General features: G+C 46.2%; 1 protein-coding gene across 1 annotated transcript in view; it reads right to left on the bottom strand.

The window, feature by feature from the left end:
- The window catches only part of NPFFR1 (neuropeptide FF receptor 1), an 88,184-nt gene that overhangs the window by 73,249 nt on the left and 1,057 nt on the right, over nucleotides 1-13,878 (bottom strand). The gene's annotated exons all lie outside the window — the stretch shown is intronic.

Below are 13,878 nucleotides of genomic sequence, written 5' to 3'. Positions count from 1 at the left end.
GCTCAGAATTCCGAGCCCACCCGCTGGCGGTGATGCAGGGCAGTCTGGAGCGACTGCTGATGCTGACATCTGGTCCGGACTGAAGGACCTGACAACGATTACGGACATGTCGTCTACTGTCACTGCATATGATTCTCTCCCCATTGAAAGAATGGTGGAGGATTATATGAGTGACCGCATCCAAGTAGGCACGTCAGACAGTCCGTACTTATACTGGCAGGAAAAAGAGGCAATTTCGAGGCCCTTGCACAAACTGGCTTTATTCTACCTAAGTTGCCCTCCCACAAGTGTGTACTCCGAAAGAGTGTTTAGTGCCGCCGCTCACCTTGTCAGCAATCGGCGTACGAGGTTACTTCCAGAAAATGTGGAGAAGATGATGTTCATTAAAATGAATTATAATCAATTCCTCCGTGGAGACATTGACCAGCAGCAATTGCCTCCACAAAGTACACAGGGAGCTGAGATGGTGGATTCCAGTGGGGACGAATTGATAATCTGTGAGGAGGGGGATGTACACGGTGATATATCGGAGGATGATGATGAGGTGGACATCTTGCCTCTGTAGAGCCAGTTTGTGCAAGGAGAGATTAATTGCTTCTTTTTTGGTGGGGGTCCAAACAAACCCGTCATTTCAGTCACAGTCGTGTGGCAGACCCTGTCACTGAAATGATGGGTTGGTTAAAGTGTGCATGTCCTGTTTATACAACATAAGGGTGGGTGGGAGGGCCCAAGGACAATTCCATCTTACACCTCTTTTTTCTTTAATTTTTCTTTGCGTCATGTGCTGTTTGGGGAGTGTTTTTTGGAAGGGCCATCCTGCGTGACACTGCAGTGCCACTCCTAGATGGGCCAGGTGTTTGTGTCGGCCACTAGGGTCGCTTAGCTTACTCACACAGCTACCTCATTGCGCCTCTTTTTTTCTTTGCGTCATGTGCTGTTTGGGGAGTGTTTTTTGGAAGGGCCATCCTGCGTGACACTGCAGTGCCACTCCTAGATGGGCCAGGTGTTTGTGTCGGCCACTAGGGTCGCTTATCTTACTCACACAGCTACCTCATTGCGCCTCTTTTTTTCTTTGCGTCATGTGCTGTTTGGGGAGTGTTTTTTGGAAGGGCCATCCTGCGTGACACTGCAGTGCCACTCCTAGATGGGCCAGGTGTTTGTGTCGGCCACTAGGGTCGCTTAGCTTACTCACACAGCTACCTCATTGCGCCTCTTTTTTTCTTTGCGTCATGTGCTGTTTGGGGAGTGTTTTTTGGAAGGGCCATCCTGCGTGACACTGCAGTGCCACTCCTAGATGGGCCAGGTGTTTGTGTCGGCCACTAGGGTCGCTTAGCTTAGTCATCCAGCGACCTCGGTGCAAATTTTAGGACTTAAAATAATATTGTGAGGTGTGAGGTATTCAGAATAGACTGAAAATGAGTGGAAATTATGGTTTTTGAGGTTAATAATACTTTGGGATCAAAATGACCCCCAAATTCTATGATTTAAGCTGTTTTTTAGTGTTTTTTGAAAAAAACACCCGAATCCAAAACACACCCGAATCCGACAAAAAAAATTCGGTGAGGTTTTGCCAAAACGCGGTCGAACCCAAAACACGGCCGCGGAACCGAACCCAAAACCAAAACACAAAACCCGAAAAATTTCAAGTGCACATCTCTAATTATTGGTCCAAATCACTGGAAGAAAATGACAAAATCACAGGAATTATTCGTTCTAATCAATGGTATTACTGGTCCAAATCACTGGAAGAAAATGACAAAATCACTGGAATTAAATGGCAGTAATGTCGGGAATTATATCAAATGGCAGTACCACTGGACATATACGGAAGTGTCAGACAGGATGGCACTTAAAAAAATAGTCCCCAAACAGCACATGATGCAAAGAAAAGAGAAAAAGAGGTGCACTGTGGTCACTGGATGGCTAAGCTAAGTGACACAAACACCTCAATATCACAGGAATTATTCGTTCTAATCAATGGTATTATTGGTCCAAATCACTGGAAGAAAATGACAAAATCACAGGAATTATTCGTTCTAACCAATGGTATTATTGGTCCAAATCACAGGAAGAAAATTACAAAATCACAGGAATTATTCGTTCTAATCAATTGTATTATTGGTCCAAATCACTGGAAGAAAATAACAAAAAAAAGAATTTACTCACCGGTAATTCTATTTCTCGTAGTCCGTAGTGGATGCTGGGTACTCCGTAAGGACCATGGGGAATAGACGGGCTCCGTAGGAGACTGGGCACTCTAAAAGAAAGATTAGGTACTATCTGGTGTGCACTGGCTCCTCCCTCTATGCCCCTCCTCCAGACCTCAGTTAGGGAAACTGTGCCCGGAAGAGCTGACACTACAAGGAAAGGATATGGAATCCAGGGTAAGACTCATACCAGCCACGCCAATCACACCGTACAACTCGTGATAACTATACCCAGTTAACAGTATGAATAACAACTGAGCCTCACTGAACAGATGGCTCATAACAATAACCCTTTAGTTAAGCAATAACTATATACAAGTATTGCAGAAAATCCGCACTTGGGACGGGCTCCCAGCATCCACTACGGACTTCGAGAAATAGAATTACCGGTGAGTAAATTCTTATTTTCTCTGACGTCCTAGTGGATGCTGGGTACTCCGTAAGGACCATGGGGATTATACCAAAGCTCCCAAACGGGCGGGAGAGTGCGGATGACTCTGCAGCACCGCATGAGCAAACTCAAGGTCCTCCTCAGCCAGGGTATCAAACTTGTAGAATTTTGCAAACGTGTTTGACCCCGACCAGGTAGCAGCTTGGCAAAGTTGTAATGCCGAGACCCCTTGGGCAGCCGCCCAAGAAGAGCCCCCTTCCTCGTGGAATGGGCTTTTACTGATTTTGGATGCGGCAGTCCAGCCGCAGAATGTGCAAGTTGAATCGTGCTACAGATCCAGCGAGCAATAGTCTGCTTAGAAGCAGGAGCACCCAGCTTGTTGGGTGCATGCAGGATAAACAGCGAGTCAGTATTTCTGACTCTAGCCGTCCTGGAAACATAGATTTACTGGGCCCCGAGTACGTCCAGCAACTTGGAATCCTCCAAGTCCCGAGTAGCCGCAGGCACCACAATAGGTTGGTTCAAATGAAACGCTGATACCACCTTAGGGAGAAATTGGGGACGAATCCTCAAATCTGCCCTGTCCATATGGAAGATCAGATAAGGGCTTTTACATGACAAAGCCGCCAATTCTGACACACGCCTAGCCGAAGCCAAGGCCAAAAACATGACCACTTTCCACTTTCAACTCCACGGTCTGAAGTGGCTCAAAACAATGTGATTTTAGGAAATCCAACACTACGTTGAGATCCCAAGGTGCCACTGGAGGCACAAAAGGGGGCTGAATATACAGCACTCCCTTAACAACGTCTGAACTTCAGGCAACGTCTTTCCTAGCCTTTAACAGCGTAGGAATCACTTCATCTGGAACGCCCTTTTCCGTTAGGATCCGGCGTTCAACCGCCAAGCCTTCAAACGCAGCCGCGGTAGGTCTTGGAACAGACAGGGCCCCTGCAGTAGCAGGTCCTGTCTGAGAGACAGAGGCCATGGGTCCTCCGAGATCATTTCTTGTAGTTCTGGGTACCAAGTTCTTCTTGGCCAATCCGGAACTACGAGTATAGTTCTTACTCCTCTCTTACTTACTATCCTCAGTACCTTGGGTATGAGAGGAAGAGGAGGGAACACATAAACCGACTGGTACACCCACGGTGTCACTAGTGCGTCCACAGCTATCGCCTGAGGGTCTCTTGACCTGGCGCAATACTTTTTTAGCTTTTTGTTGAGGCGGGACGCCATCTTGTCCACCTGTGGCCGTTCCCAACGGTTCACAATCTGAGTGAAGACTTCTGGATGAAGTCCCCACTCTCCCGGGTGGAGGTCGTGCCTGCTGAGGAAGTCTGCTTCCTAGTTTTCCACACCCGGAATGAACACTGCTGACAGTGTTAGCACGTGATACTCCGCCCATCGGAGAATCCTTGTGGCTACTGCCAACGCCATCCTGCTTCTTGTGCCGCCTTGTCGGTTTACATGGGCAACAGCCGTGATGTTGTCTGACTGAATCAGCACCGGCTGGTTTTGAAGCAGGGGTTCTGCTTGACTTAGGGCATTGAAAATGGCCCTTAGGTCCAGAATATTTATATGTAGGGAAGTCTCCTGACTCGACCGTTGTCCTTGGAAGTTTCTTCCCTGAGTGACTGCTCCCCAACCTCGGAGGCTTGCATCCGTGGTCACCAGGATCCCGTCCTGAATGCCGAATCTGCGGCCCTCGAGAAGATGAGCACTCTGCAGCCACCACAGCAGGGACACCCTGGCCCTCGGGGACAGGGTGATCAGCCGATGCATCTGAAGATGCGATCCTCACTTGTCTAACAGGTCCCACTGAAAATTCCTTGCATGGAACCTGCCGAAGGGAATTGCTTCGTAAGAAGCTACCATCTTTTCCAGGACTCGCGTGCAATGATGCACCGACACCTGTTTTGGTTTCAGGAGGTCTCTGACCAGAGATGACAACTCCTTGGCCTTCTCCTCCGGGAGAAACACCTTCTTCTGTTCTGTGTCCAGAAACATGCCCAATATCAGCAGACGCGTCGTAGGAACCCGCTGCGACTTTGGGATATTCAGAATCCAGCCGTGCTGTTGTAGCACTTCCTGAGATAGTGCTACTCCGATCGACGACTGCTCCTTGGACCTCGCCTTTATAAGGAGATCGTCCAAGTACGGGATAATTATAACTCCCTTCTTTCGAAGGAGTATCATCATTTTGGCCATTACCTTGGAACACACCCTCGGTGCCGTGGACAGACCAAACGGCAACGTCTGGAATTGATAATGGCAGTTCTGTACCACAACCCTGAGGTACTCCTGGTGAGGTGGGTAAATGGGGACATGAAGGTAAGCATCCATGATGTCCAGTGACACTATAATATCCTCCTCTTCCAGGCTTGCAATAACCACCCTGAGCGATTCTATTTTGAACTTGAACTTCCTTATATAAGTGTTCAAGGATTTCAATTTTAGAATGGGTCTCACCGAACCGTCTGGTTTCGGTATCACAAACATTGTGGAATAGTAACCTCGTCCCTGTTGAAGGAGAGGAACTTTGATTATCACCTGCTGAAGGTACAGCTTGTGAATTGCCGCCAGTACTACCTCCCTTTCCTTGGGAGTAGCAGGCAAGGCTGATTTGAGGTAACGGCGAGGGGGAGACGTCTCGAACTCCAGCTTGTATCCCTGAGATACCTGTAGAGCCCAGAGATCCACCTGTGAGCGAACCCACTGGTCGCTGAAGTTCCGGAGACGGGCCCCCACTGCACCTGGCTCCACCTGTGGAGCCCCAGCGTCATGCGGTGGACTTAGTGGAAGCAGGGGAGGATATTTGTTCCTGGGAACTGGCTGTCTGGTGCAGCTTTTTTCTTTTACCCCTGCCTCTGGGCAGAAAGGACGCGCCTTTGACCCGCTTGCCTTTCTGAGGCCGAAAGGACTCTACTTGATAATACGGTGCTTTCTTAGGCTGTGAGGGGACCTGAGGTAAAAAAGTCGACGTCCCAGCTGTTGCTGTGGACACGAGGTCCGAGAGACCGTCCCCAAACAATTCCTCACCCTTATAAGGCAAAACTTCTATGTGCCTTTTAGAATCAGCATGACCTGTTCACTGCCGAGTCCATAATACTCTCCTGGCAGAAATGGACATTGCATTAATTCTAGATGCCAGCCGGCAAATGTCCCTCTGTGCATCCCTCATATATAAGACTACGTCTTTAATATGCTCTATAGTTAGCAAAATAGTATCCCTGTCAAGGGAATCAATGTTATCTGACAGGGAATCAGACCATGCTGCTGCAGCACTACACATCCATGCTGAAGCAATAGCAGGTCTCAGTATAGTACCTGAGTGTGTATACACAGACTTCAGGATAGCCTCCTGCTTTCTATTTGCAGGCTCCTTTAAGGCGGCCGTATCCTGAGATGGCAATGCCACTTTTTTTTTATAAGCGTGTGAGCGCCTTGTCCACCCTAGGGGATGTCTCCCAGCGTAACCTATCCGTTGGCGGGAAAGGGTACGCCATTAATAACCGTTTAGAAATCACTAGTTTCTTATCTGGGGAACACCACGCTTCTTCACACAATTCATTTAACTCATCAGATGGGGGAAAAGTCACTGGCTGCTTTTTCTCCCCAAACATAATACCCTTTTTTGTGGTAACCGGGTTAATGTCAGAAATGTGCAACACATTTTTCATTGCCGTAATCATACATCGGATGGCCCTTGTGGATTGTACATTTGTCTCATCCTCGTCGACACTGGAGTCAGACTCCGTGTCGACATCTGTGTCTGCCATCTGAGGTAGCGGGCGCTTTTGAGCCCCTGATGGCCTCTGAGATGCCTGGGCAGGCGCGGGCTGAGATGCCGGCTGTCCCAAAGCTGCGTCATCAAACCTTTTATGCAAGGAGTTGACACTGTCGGTTAATACCTTCCACATATCTATCCACTCAGGTGTCGGCCCCGCAGGGGGCGACATCACACTTATCGGCACCTGCTCCGCCTCCACGTAAGCGTCCTCATCAAACATGTCGACACAGCCGTACCGACACACCGCACACACACACAGGGAATGCTCTGACTGAGGACAGGACCCCACAAAGTCCTTTGGGGAGACAGAGAGAGAGTATGCCAGCACACACCACAGCGCTATATAATTAGGGATTTACACTAACAAAAGCGATTTTCCCTATAGCTGCTTTTATATATAGTTTGCGCCTAAATTTAGTGCCCCCCCCCTCTCTTTTTTACCCTTGATGCCTGGAAACTGCAGGGGAGAGCCTGGGGAGCTGTCTTCCAGCGGAGCTGTGAAGAGAAAATGGCGCCGGTGTGCTGAGGAAGATAGCCCCGCCCCCTTCTCGGCGGACTTCTCCCGCTTTTTTATCTGTATAATGGCGGGGGATTATGCACATATACAGCTTAAAAGCTGTATTATGTGTCAATTAGCCATGTAAGGTACTCTAATTGCTGCCCAGGGCGCCCCCCCCCCCCCCAGCGCCCTGCACCCATCAGTGACCGGAGTGTGTGGTGTGCATAGGGAGCAATGGCGCACAGCTGCATTGCTGTGCGCTACCTTGATGAAGGCCGAAGTCTTCAGCCGCCGATTTTCAGGATTCTCTTCTGTCTTCTGGCTCTGCAAGGGGGACGGCGGCGCGGCTCCGGGACCGGACGATCGAGGTCGGGCCCTGTGTTCGATCCCTCTGGAGCTAATGGTGTCCAGTAGCCTTAGAAGCCCAAGCTAGCTGCAAGCAGGTAGGTTTGCTTCTCTCCCCTCAGTCCCTCGTAGCAGTGAGTCTGTTGCCAGCAGATCTCACTGAAAATAAAAAACCTAACAAATACTTTCTTTTTCTAGAAGCTCAGGAGAGCCCCTAGTGTGCAACCAGCTCAGGCCGGGCACAGATTCTAACTGAGGTCTGGAGGAGGGGCATAGAGGGAGGAGCCAGTGCACACCAGATAGTACCTAATCTTTCTTTTAGAGTGCCCAGTCTCCTGCGGAGCCCGTCTATTCCCCATGGTCCTTACGGAGTACCCAGCATCCACTAGGACGTCAGAGAAATCACAGGAATTATTCGTTCTAATCAATGGTATTATTGGTCCAAATCACAGGAAGAAAATGACAAAATCACTGGAATTATTCGTTCTAATCAATGGTATTATTGGTCCAAATCACTGGTAGAAAATGACAAAATCACTGGAATTATTCGTTCTAATCAAAGTTATTATTGGTCCAAATCACTGGAAGAAAATGACAAAATCACTGGAATTATTTGTTCTAATCAATGGTATTATTGATCCAAATCACTGGAAGAAAATGACAAAATCACTGGAATTATTCGTTCTAATCAATGGTATTATTGGTCCAAATCACGAAGAAAATGACAAAATCACTGGAATTATTTGGCAAGATCACTGTAATTAATAATTATAAATCACTGATATTAATTGGTAAAATCTCGCTATCGCCTGCCTAGTGAAGTGGAATCTAGATGGGATTTTGTACCGGGGACACAATAACTTCATCAATTGTCTAAATCCCACTGCACTAATGGCGGAAAACGGGCACACGTCTAACAATGCACTGATTATTCTGAGAACTGATTATACTGATCACTGATGATACTACGGAGAACTGACACTGAGCAGAGAGAACAGCACTGGACTATTGTACTGTAGTATACTGGTCACCACAATGCAGCACTGACACTGAGCACAGATATTAAGCACTGATCAGGATACTAGAAGTGACAGAGAGCTGCAAGATATAGCAATGGCCTACTGTACTGTACTACTATATACTGGTGGTCACCACAATGCTGCACTGTACTCCTATATACTGGTCACAGCAATGCAGCACAGATATTGAGCACTGATCAGGATACTAGAACTGAGTCTGACACGGAGCTGCAAGATACAGCAATGGCCTACTGTACTGTACTACTATAATATACTGGTGGTCACCACAATGCAGCACACTGAGCACAGTACAGATTACAGGATGTATAATCCCCAGGTGTATCTCACACATCGCTCAGTACAGTATATAGGGTGTATAATCCCCAGGTGTATCTCACACATCGCTCAGTATAGATTATAGGATGTATAATCACCAGGTGTATCTCACACATCGCTCAGTACAGTATATAGGGTGTATAATCCCCAGGTGTATCTCACACATTGCACAGTACAGTATATAGGGTGTATAATCCCCAGGTGTATCTCACACATCGCTCAGTACAGTATATAGGGTGTATAATCCCCAGGTGTATCTCACACATCACACAGTACAGTATATAGGGTGTATCATCCCCAGGTGTATCTCACACATCGCTCAGTACAGTATACAGGGTGTATAATCACCAGGTGTATCACAAACATTGCACAGTACAGTATAAAGGGTGTATAACCACCAGGTGTATCAAACGCCGTACAGTACAGTCAGAGGCGGATTGGCCATAGGGTCTACAGGGAAGATTCCCGGTGTTCCGACGCACCCGCGGGGCCTGTTTTGTTTGAGGACATGTGGTCCTATTTATAGATATAATGAATAAGATGCCAAACAATTTGCATATATGAAAATGACTTTGCCACTTAGCCTGTGATTGCAGATGATCTAATGTATGCTCTGTCTGCCTGCTTGGCTGACATATAAGATTGAGTGGATAATGATTGGGATACGGTTGGTGTAATAAGCTAGAAAATATATCTTTCTAAAGAATTATATAGTTTCCTAAATTCTAAAGGTGTATCATATAATGTGCTCATAACATTTAATTTTTATTTCCTTTTAACTTCCCCTTGATGCTTGACATCCCCACTATCTGGAAAGTCTTGGGCGGAGGGTGCTGCTGCCATGGCCCATGGCTAGACCTTACACCTCTGGTGCTGCCCAAGTGGGGCCACTAGTACAAATTTTTCTAAGGCCGCTTTTTGTTCCCAATCCGCCCCTGAGTACAGTAAACAGGGTGTATAATCCCCAGGTGTATCTCACACATCGCTCAGTACAGATTACAGGATGTATAAAATCACCAGGTGTATAACACACGTCGCACAGTACAGTATACAGGGTGTATAATTAATTACCAGGTGTATCACCCACATCGCACAGTACAGTATATAGGGTGTATAATCCCCAGGTGTATCTCACACATCGCACAGTACAGTATATAAGGTGTATAATCCCCAGGTGTATCTCACACATCGCTCAGTACAGTATATAATATAGGGTGTATAATCCTCAGGTGTTTCTCACACATCGCTCAGTACAGTTTATAGGGTGTATAATCCCCAGGTGTATCTCACACATCGCTCAGTACAGATTACAGGATGTATAATCACCAGGTGTATCTCACACATCGCTCAGTACAGTATATAGGGTGTATAATCCCCAGATGTATCTCACACATCGCTCAGTACAGATTACAGGATGTATAATCACCAGGTGTATAACACACTTCGCACAGTTTAGTATACAGGGTGTATAATTAATTACCAGGTGTATCACACACATCGCACAGTACAGTATATAGGGTGTATAATCCGCAGGTGTATCTCACACATCACACAATACAGTATATATGGTGTATAATCCCCAGGTGTATCTCAAACATCGCTCAGTACAGTATACAGGGTGTATAATCACCAGGTGTATCACAAACGTTGCACAGTACAGTATAAAGGGTGTATAATCACCAGGTGTTTCACACACCGCACAGTACAGTATACAGGGTGTATAATCCCCAGGTGTATCTCACACATCGCTCAGTACAGATTACAGGATGTATAAAATCACCAGGTGTATAACACACGTCGCACAGTACAGTATACATACTGGTCACTACAATGCAGCAGATATTGAGCACTGATCAGGATACTAGAAGTGACACAGAGCTGCAAGATACAGCAATGGCCTACTGCACTGTACTATATGTATACTGCTGGTCACCAAAATGCTGCACTGTCCTACTATATATACTGCTCACAACAATGCAGCACAGATATGGATAGTATACTTGACACAGCTGCAAGATACAGCAATGGCCTACTGTACTGTACTACTGTATATGTATACTGCTGGTCACCAAAATGCTGCACTGTCCTACTATATACTGCTCACAATAATGCAGCACAGATATGGATAGTATACTTGACACAAAGCTGCAAGATACAGCAATGGCCTACTGTACTGTGCTACTATAATTATATACTGGTGGTAGCCACAATGCAGCACACTGAGCACAGATATTTGCAGCACACTGAGCACAGATATGGAGCGTTTTCAGGCAGAGAACGTAGATATTTTCAGCACACTGAGCACAGATATTTGCAGCACACTTAGCACAGATATTTGCAGCACACTGAGCACAGATACGGAGCTTTTCAGGGAGAGAACGCAGCCACGACCTCTCCGTTCAATCTCCAATGCACGAATGAAAATAGCGGCGACGCGCTGCTCTTTATATAGAACACAAATCTCGCGAGAATCCGACAGCGGGATGATGACGTTCGGGCACGTTCGGGTTAACCGAGCAAGGCGGGAAGATCCGAGGCTGCCTCGGACCCGTGTAAAATAGCTGAAGTTCGGGGGGGGTTCGGATCTCAACGAACTGAACCCGCTCTTCTCTACCTTGAACTAGGCAAACATGAGATCTCATATCATATCACAATATTTAAATGAAACACAAAGTGTCGAGAGGGCAAATGTTTGGTGACTTTATGTAGTAAATGCCTGGTAGCTGAGCTTTTTTCTCTCTGAACTACAAGGTTTAAAAAAAAATAAAAGTAAGAAAAAAAAGTTTATTGAACTATGGGGGTAAATTCTGAGTTGATTTCAGCAGCAATTTTGTTAGCAGTTGGGCAAAACCATATGCACTGCAGGGGGGGGCAGATATAACATTTGCAGAGAGAGTATGATTTGGGTGGGTTATTTTGTTTCTGTGCAGGGTAAATACTGGCTGCTTTATTTTTACACTGCAATTTAGATTGCAGATTGAACTCACCACACCCAAATCTATCTCTCTCTGCACATGTTATATCTGCCTCCCCTGCAGTGCACATGGTTTTGCCCAACTGCTAACAAAGTTCCTGCTGCGATCAACTCAGAATTACCCCCAATGTGCAGTGCAGGGGAGGCAGATATAACATGTGCAGAGAGTTAGATTTGGGTGGGGTGTGTTCAAACTGAAATCTTAATTGCAGTGTAAAAATAAAGCAGCCAGTATTTACCCCGCACAGAAATGAAATAACCCACCCAAATCTAACTCTCTCTGCAAATGTCTGCCCCCCCTGCAGTGCACATGGTTTTGCCCAATTGCTAACAAACTTGCTGCTGGGATCAACTCAGAATTACCTCCTATGGTGGTCATTCCGAGTTGTTCGCTCGCTGCCGATTTTCGCTATGCTGCGATTTGTTGCTAAATACGCATGCATTGGTACGCAGAGCGCATGCGCTAAGTTATTTAACACAAAACTTAGTAGATTTGCTGGTGTTCCTGCGGCGCTTTTCAGTTGCACTGCTGATCGGTGAATGATTGACAGGAAAGGGGCGTTTTTTCTGGGTGGTAACTGAGTGTTTTCCGGGAGTGTGCTAAAAAACGCAGGCGTGTCAGGAAAAAACGCGGGAGTGTCTGGAGAAACGGGGGAGTGGCTGGACGAACGCAGGGCGTGTTTGTGATGTCAAACCAGGAACTAAACGGACTGAGCTGATCGCAATCTAGGAGTAGGTCTGGAGCTACTCAGAAACTGCAAAGAATTATTTAGTAGCAATTCTGCTAATCTTTCGTTCGCTATTCTGCTATGCTAAGATACACTCCCAGAGGGCGGTGGCCTAGCGTGTGCAATGCTGCAAAAAGCAGCTAGCGAGCGAACAACTCGGTAAGAGGGCCTATAAGTGCAAAGTTACAAGAAAACAATAAGTATAAATAAGACAGTCTAAACATATAAAACAGTAATAGGTAATTACTAGTAAACAATATAGTTGAAACATGATACCTGTAGAGCTATTTTCCATTTGAGAACAGGAAAGGGGGTTATAGAAGGCGAAGGGTGAGAAAGAATATGGGGAGGGGGGTTGGGGGGAGGGGATGTTCCACAGTGGCTATTCTTAAATATGTCATACTATACTAGAGATGTGCACCTGGTAAAAAATTTTGTGTTTTGGTTTTGTATTTTTTTCTTTGTGTTTTTGGTTTTGGATTGGTTTTGCCATAACCGCCCTAGTGTGTTTTGGTTTTGGTTCTAATATCTTTTGGCAAAAATCATAAAAACAGCTAAAATCACAGAATTTGGTGGTGTTTTTGTTCCACTAGCATTATTAACCTCCATAACATTCATTTCCACTCATTTCCAGTGTATTTTAAACACCTCACAGCTCACAATATTGTTTTTTTATCCAGTTTAGGCCAAAAGGTTGCACCGAGGTAGCTGAATTACTAATCTAAGCAACACAAGTGGGTGGCACAAACTCCTGGCACTTCTAATGGTGCCCATACACTTGTGCGATTGAGCGCAATGCAATAGCGCGCTTTGATTCCCCTTAAAGCTCCCCGTGCGATAAATAGCACCGAAAGTGCTTATTTTGTGCATTCAATGAACATACAATCATGCGATTTACCACATGCCCCTTGCGACCAGAAATCGGGTGACCAGAAATGGGTGGAGGGGAGTGTCCAGGAAGTGAGCTAAATAACTCACAGATTGCACATCGCAGTGCGATAAATCGAATGTGGTAAAAACAGCATGCGATTGCACGTGCGATCCGATAAATATTAAGTGCAGCATATAATATCTTGAGATGTGAGATTCGACCAGCGTGCCTGCGCATCGCATCGGGGGACACATTCGATGTGCATACTGTCCTGCGATTTATCGCACCGATGTGGTCGAAATCGGAGGGTTGTACCAGATATCTAAAAAATGAAAAGTAAATTGGCGATATGGAACGTGTTGGTATTTGCCCAGATGTAATGCTTTCACAATATTGTTGGCATTGTCAAATATCACAAATCTGAGGAGAGTCCAAGTGGGTAAGCCATTTTGCAATGATTTCAGTGAGTTTTTGTCAGATGTTCTCAGTGATGTGCCTCTTATCGAAACTGGTGATATACAGCGTAGCCTGCCTTTTGAATGAGTTGGCATTTGCGAGATGCTGCTGGTGCTACTGCTGCTGCAGAAGGCAGTACATCTACCAGTGGGCTGTCACAATCATGTAGTCTTTAGTTTGCCCTGTTCCACTTGTCCACATATCCGTGGGTACAATGGCATTTCTGAGGACACTAACAACACTTTTTTTAATGTCCACATAC

Source organism: Pseudophryne corroboree, chromosome 3 (genome assembly GCF_028390025.1).
Source record: "Pseudophryne corroboree isolate aPseCor3 chromosome 3, aPseCor3.hap2, whole genome shotgun sequence".
Taxonomy (NCBI): Eukaryota; Metazoa; Chordata; class Amphibia; order Anura; family Myobatrachidae; genus Pseudophryne; species Pseudophryne corroboree.
The sequence above is the reverse complement of the archived record's forward strand: the minus strand, read 5'-3'. Positions and strand labels throughout refer to the sequence as shown.